Here is a 7,163-nt window from a genome sequence, read left to right as displayed (position 1 = left end):
TGTTCACCCGGCCTCTCAACCCAGCTTGGGTCTGTCACCTCATCATCCTCCGATCCCTCAGTCTGCTCCCCCCTCGGACTTCCTGCCCTGACAACAACTTCCCCACTGTCTGACAACCGTGTCTCCTCATCGTCGGACACCTCTTTACACGCTTCCACTACGTCAAGAAGGTCATCATCACCCACAGACTGTGACTGGTGGAAAACCTGGGCATCGGAAAATTGCTCAGCAGCAACCGGACAAGTGGTTTGTGACTGTGGGAAGGGTCCAGAAAACAGTTCCTCAGAGTATGCCGGTTCAAATGGCAAATTTTCCTGGGAGGGGGCAGACTGGGGGGGAGGAGGCTGAGGTGCAGGAGCTGGAGGAGTGGCGATTTCGGTGACATGGGTGGACTGCGTGGAAGACTGACTGGTGGTGGACAAATTGCTCGAAGCATTGTCAGCAATCCACGACATCACCTGTTCGCACTGTTCTGGCCTCAACAGTGCTCTACCACGAGTCCCAGTAACTTCAGACATGAACCTAGGGAGTGTAGCTCTGCGGCGTTCCCCTGCTCCCTCATCAGCAGGTGGTGTCTCACCCCGCCCAGGACCACGGCCTCTGACCCCTGCAGTAGTTGGACGCCCACGTCCCCGCCCTCGTCCTCTACCCCTAGCCCTCGGGTTAAACATTTTTAAAATGAGAGTTATAACTTTATTTTTTTTTTAACTTTTTTTTGTTTTTTTTTGTGTTTTTTTTTTTTTTTTGAGTTTTTAAAACCAAACAATGCTATCCTATTGCTATGGCTATTTTCTAGCCAAGTATCAAAGCACACTACTATGCCAGATGAGATGACACTGAGTTAGTGCCTAATTGAAATCCAACCCCTACTAAATTTTCCCACTTCGGTCTTTGCTATGGATATGTGCGTCACTAAGCGCAGAACACAGCGGTCGCAAGTCTCACTACAAATTGCTCAGAATTGGCTAGTACATGCACTGCAGAAAGTACAGCCACCAGCAGATCAACCAGAAATCAAATATATAGAACGCTACTGTACGCGTAAGTAAGCTCTTTGTATTCTCTTATGGCTATTTTCTAGCCAAGTATCAAAGCACACTACTATGCCAGATGAGATGACACTGAGTTAGTGCCTAATTGAAATCCAACCCCTACTAAATTTTCCCACTTCGGTCTTTGCTATGGATATGTGCGTCACTAAGCGCAGAACACAGCGGTCGCAAGTCTCACTACAAATTGCTCAGAATTGGCTAGTACATGCACTGCAGAAAGTACAGCCACCAGCAGATCAACCAGAAATCAAATATATAGAACGCTACTGTACGCGTAAGTAAGCTCTTTGTATTCTCCTATGGCTATTTTCTAGCCAAGTATCAAAGCACACTACTATGCCAGATGAGATGACACTGAGTTAGTGCCTAATTGAAATCCAACCCCTACTAAATTTTCCCACTTCGGTCTTTGCTATGGATATGTGCGTCACTAAGCGCAGAACACAGCGGTCGCAAGTCTCACTACAAATTGCTCAGAATTGGCTAGTACATGCACTGCAGAAAGTACAGCCACCAGCAGATCAACCAGAAATCAAATATATAGAACGCTACTGTACGCGTAAGTAAGCTCTTTGTATTCTCCTATGGCTATTTTCTAGCCAAGTATCAAAGCACACTACTATGCCAGATGAGATGGCACTGAGTTAGTGCCTAATTGAAATCCAACCCCTACTAAATTTTCCCACTTCGGTCTTTGCTATGGATATGTGCGTCACTAAGCGCAGAACACAGCGGTCGCAAGTCTCACTACAAATTGCTCAGAATTGGCTAGTACATGCACTGCAGAAAGTACAGCCACCAGCAGATCAACCAGAAATCAAATATATAGAACGCTACTGTACGCGTAAGTAAGCTCTTTGTATTCTCCTATGGCTATTTTCTAGCCAAGTATCAAAGCACACTACTATGCCAGATGAGATGACACTGAGTTAGTGCCTAATTGAAATCCAACCCCTACTAAATTTTCCCACTTCGGTCTTTGCTATGGATATGTGCGTCACTAAGCGCAGAACACAGCGGTCGCAAGTCTCACTACAAATTGCTCAGAATTGGCTAGTACATGCACTGCAGAAAGTACAGCCACCAGCAGATCAACCAGAAATCAAATATATAGAACGCTACTGTACGCGTAAGTAAGCTCTTTGTATTCTCTTATGGCTATTTTCTAGCCAAGTATCAAAGCACACTACTATGCCAGATGAGATGACACTGAGTTAGTGCCTAATTGAAATCCAACCCCTACTAAATTTTCCCACTTCGGTCTTTGCTATGGATATGTGCGTCACTAAGCGCAGAACACAGCGGTCGCAAGTCTCACTACAAATTGCTCAGAATTGGCTAGTACATGCACTGCAGAAAGTACAGCCACCAGCAGATCAACCAGAAATCAAATATATAGAACGCTACTGTACGCGTAAGTAAGCTCTTTGTATTCTCCTATGGCTATTTTCTAGCCAAGTATCAAAGCACACTACTATGCCAGATGAGATGACACTGAGTTAGTGCCTAATTGAAATCCAACCCCTACTAAATTTTCCCACTTCGGTCTTTGCTATGGATATGTGCGTCACTAAGCGCAGAACACAGCGGTCGCAAGTCTCACTACAAATTGCTCAGAATTGGCTAGTACATGCACTGCAGAAAGTACAGCCACCAGCAGATCAACCAGAAATCAAATATATAGAACGCTACTGTACGCGTAAGTAAGCTCTTTGTATTCTCCTATGGCTATTTTCTAGCCAAGTATCAAAGCACACTACTATGCCAGATGAGATGACACTGAGTTAGTGCCTAATTGAAATCCAACCCCTACTAAATTTTCCCACTTCGGTCTTTGCTATGGATATGTGCGTCACTAAGCGCAGAACACAGCGGTCGCAAGTCTCACTACAAATTGCTCAGAATTGGCTAGTACATGCACTGCAGAAAGTACAGCCACCAGCAGATCAACCAGAAATCAAATATATAGAACGCTACTGTACGCGTAAGTAAGCTCTTTGTATTCTCCTATGGCTATTTTCTAGCCAAGTATCAAAGCACACTACTATGCCAGATGAGATGACACTGAGTTAGTGCCTAATTGAAATCCAACCCCTACTAAATTTTCCCACTTCGGTCTTTGCTATGGATATGTGCGTCACTAAGCGCAGAACACAGCGGTCGCAAGTCTCACTACAAATTGCTCAGAATTGGCTAGTACATGCACTGCAGAAAGTACAGCCACCAGCAGATCAACCAGAAATCAAATATATAGAACGCTACTGTACGCGTAAGTAAGCTCTTTGTATTCTCCTATGGCTATTTTCTAGCCAAGTATCAAAGCACACTACTATGCCAGATGAGATGACACTGAGTTAGTGCCTAATTGAAATCCAACCCCTAGTAAATTTTCCCACTTCGGTCTTTGCTATGGATATGTGCGTCACTAAGCGCAGAACACAGCGGTCGCAAGTCTCACTACAAATTGCTCAGAATTGGCTAGTACATGCACTGCAGAAAGTACAGCCACCAGCAGATCAACCAGAAATCAAATATATAGAACGCTACTGTACGCGTAAGTAAGCTCTTTGTATTCTCCTATGGCTATTTTCTAGCCAAGTACCAAAGCACACTACTATGCCAGATGAGATGACACTGAGTTAGTGCCTAATTGAAATCCAACCCCTACTAAATTTTCCCACTTCGGTCTTTGCTATGGATATGTGCGTCACTAAGCGCAGAACACAGCGGTCGCAAGTCTCACTACAAATTGCTCAGAATTGGCTAGTACATGCACTGCAGAAAGTACAGCCACCAGCAGATCAACCAGAAATCAAATATATAGAACGCTACTGTACGCGTAAGTAAGCTCTTTGTATTCTCCTATGGCTATTTTCTAGCCAAGTATCAAAGCACACTACTATGCCAGATGAGATGACACTGAGTTAGTGCCTAATTGAAATCCAACCCCTACTAAATTTTCCCACTTCGGTCTTTGCTATGGATATGTGCGTCACTAAGCGCAGAACACAGCGGTCGCAAGTCTCACTACAAATTGCTCAGAATTGGCTAGTACATGCACTGCAGAAAGTACAGCCACCAGCAGATCAACCAGAAATCAAATATATAGAACGCTACTGTACGCGTAAGTAAGCTCTTTGTATTCTCCTATGGCTATTTTCTAGCCAAGTATCAAAGCACACTACTATGCCAGATGAGATGACACTGAGTTAGTGCCTAATTGAAATCCAACCCCTACTAAATTTTCCCACTTCGGTCTTTGCTATGGATATGTGCGTCACTAAGCGCAGAACACAGCGGTCGCAAGTCTCACTACAAATTGCTCAGAATTGGCTAGTACATGCACTGCAGAAAGTACAGCCACCAGCAGATCAACCAGAAATCAAATATATAGAACGCTACTGTACGCGTAAGTAAGCTCTTTGTATTCTCCTATGGCTATTTTCTAGCCAAGTATCAAAGCACACTACTATGCCAGATGAGATGACACTGAGTTAGTGCCTAATTGAAATCCAACCCCTACTAAATTTTCCCACTTCGGTCTTTGCTATGGATATGTGCGTCACTAAGCGCAGAACACAGCGGTCGCAAGTCTCACTACAAATTGCTCAGAATTGGCTAGTACATGCACTGCAGAAAGTACAGCCACCAGCAGATCAACCAGAAATCAAATATATAGAACGCTACTGTACGCGTAAGTAAGCTCTTTGTATTCTCCTATGGCTATTTTCTAGCCAAGTATCAAAGCACACTACTATGCCAGATGAGATGACACTGAGTTAGTGCCTAATTGAAATCCAACCCTAACCCACTAAGAGCTAAACACAACGGTAGCAAGTCCCCCTGCTAATTCCTCACAAAATGGTACTAGATGCAAATTAAAATAAAAAAAGTAGAACGTTATTGTAGCCCTAAGAAGGGCTGTTGGGTTCTTGGAGAATCACTCCTGCCTAACAGTAAGCTAATAGAACACCCTAACGCTTTCCCTGACCAGCAGCAGCTCTCTCCCTAGCGGCATCCAGACACAGAATGATCCGAGCAGCGCGGGCAGCGGCTAGTCTATCCCAGGGTCACCTGATCTGGCCAGCCAACCACTGCTATCGACGTGTAAGGGTACCACGTCATGCTGGGTGGAGTGCAGAGTCTCCTGGCTTGTGATTGGCTCTGTTTCTGGCCGCCAAAAAGCAAAACGACGGGAGCTGCCATTTTCTCGAGCGGGCGAAGTATTCGTCCGAGCAACGAGCAGTTTCGAGTACCCTAATGCTCGACCGAGCATCAAGCTCGGACGAGCATGTTCGCTCATCTCTACTCCCCACCTTCAAAAATCTATAACTTTTTTATTTTTACACGTAAAGAGCTGTGTGACAGCTTGTTTTCTGCATAAGAATTGCAGTTGAATTGCAGTTCATAGTGATGGTATTAAATATTTCATGCCATGTACTCGGAAGCGGTAAAAAAATTCCAAATGCAGTGAAAATGGTGAAAAAACGCATTTGCGCCATTTTCTTGTGGGCTTGGATATTACGTCTTTCACTGAGCGCCCCAAATGACATGTAGACTTTATTCTTTGGGTTGGTACGATTAAGGGGATACCAGATTTGTATAGGTTTTATAATGTTTTCATACATTTACAAAAATTAAAACCTCCTGTACAAAAATAATTTTTTTGATTTTGCCAACTTCTGGCGCTAATAACTTTTTTATGCTTTGATGTACGGAGCTGTGGGTGGTGTCATTTTTTGCGAAATTTGATAATATTTTTAATGATATCATTTTTAGGACTGTACGACCTTTTGATCACTTTTTATCGATTTTTTTAGATTTTTCAAAATGTCAAAAAAGTGCCATTTTCGAATTTTGGGCGCTATTTTCCGATATGAGGTTAAACGCATTGAAAAACCGTTATCATATTTTGATAGAACGGGCATTTTCGGACGCGTCGATACCTAATGTGTTTATGATTTTTACTGTTTATTTATATTTATGTCAGTTCTAGGGAAAGGGGGGTGATTTGAAATTTTAGGCTTTTTTATTATAATTTTTTTTTTTTAAACTTTTTTTTATTTTTACTATTTTTCAGACTCCCTAGGGTACTTTAACCCTAGGTTGTCTGATCGATCCTATCATATACTGCCATAGTGCAGTATGGCAGTATATGGGGATTTTCCTCCTCATTCATTACAATGTGCTATCAGCACATTGTAATGAAGGGGTTAAAACGAAATAGCTACCATAGAGACGGATCGCCGCCCCCTGATGACGTCACGGGGAGCGGCGATCCCAGATAAGACTGCTTTACCGGCAGCCATCACTGTGAAAATACCCGCGATCGGTGTTACCGGTAAGCCTTTGCTGCAATATGCAGCAAAGACTTACCGGCTATGGAGAGGGCTCAGCCCGTGAGCCCTCTCCATGCAGTGCGACCCGACCGCCGCTGTGAATACACGGCGGGCGGTCGCGAAGTGGTTAAACTCTTCTTAAACTCTTAACTTCCTTCCATCCATTGTATAATGCTCTTTTTGTTACATTGCCTTCACCCATTCTGTGCTCTATTCCTCTCTCCAATACTTCGAAAGTAGTAATTTCATTTCATTCCCTTACATTAATAGTGACTTCAGCCGTTCTTTCCTATCCTTCCAACCAACTATTCTAGACATTTGGGCCACCAGAGAATAACCATAAAGAAAGGGCAGTGCCAAACCTCACTCTCCCGCAGGCCTATACCAAAAACCTAAGTTTAATTCTAACTCTTTTCCTGCCCCATATGAGCTCATTAAGAATCGATTCCAGAGCTTTGAAAAATAAATTATCTATCCATATCCAGCGTGTCCGCCAAGGAGAGAGGCAATTTGTCCTAGATGTGAACCCTGCTCCTAACTGATCTGAAAAGGTTTTAAATTTAGTGAGTAATAATCAGTGACGTTTGCCAAGATCAGAACACCTAAATATTTAAAAGATTCTTGACATAACATACAATCTCTGACTTCAAGAGAATCCCTAGAATTCCCAGCCAATGGCAACAGACATGATTTCTTCCAATTTATCTCAAGCCTGGAGAACTGGCCATACTCTTTAACTAATTTAACTTCCCCAAAAATAGACTGAGGCAAG

This window comes from Engystomops pustulosus, unplaced genomic scaffold (genome assembly GCF_040894005.1).
Source record: "Engystomops pustulosus unplaced genomic scaffold, aEngPut4.maternal MAT_SCAFFOLD_949, whole genome shotgun sequence".
In the NCBI taxonomy this organism is placed as follows: Eukaryota; Metazoa; Chordata; class Amphibia; order Anura; family Leptodactylidae; genus Engystomops; species Engystomops pustulosus.
This window is presented reverse-complemented; position numbering follows the sequence as displayed.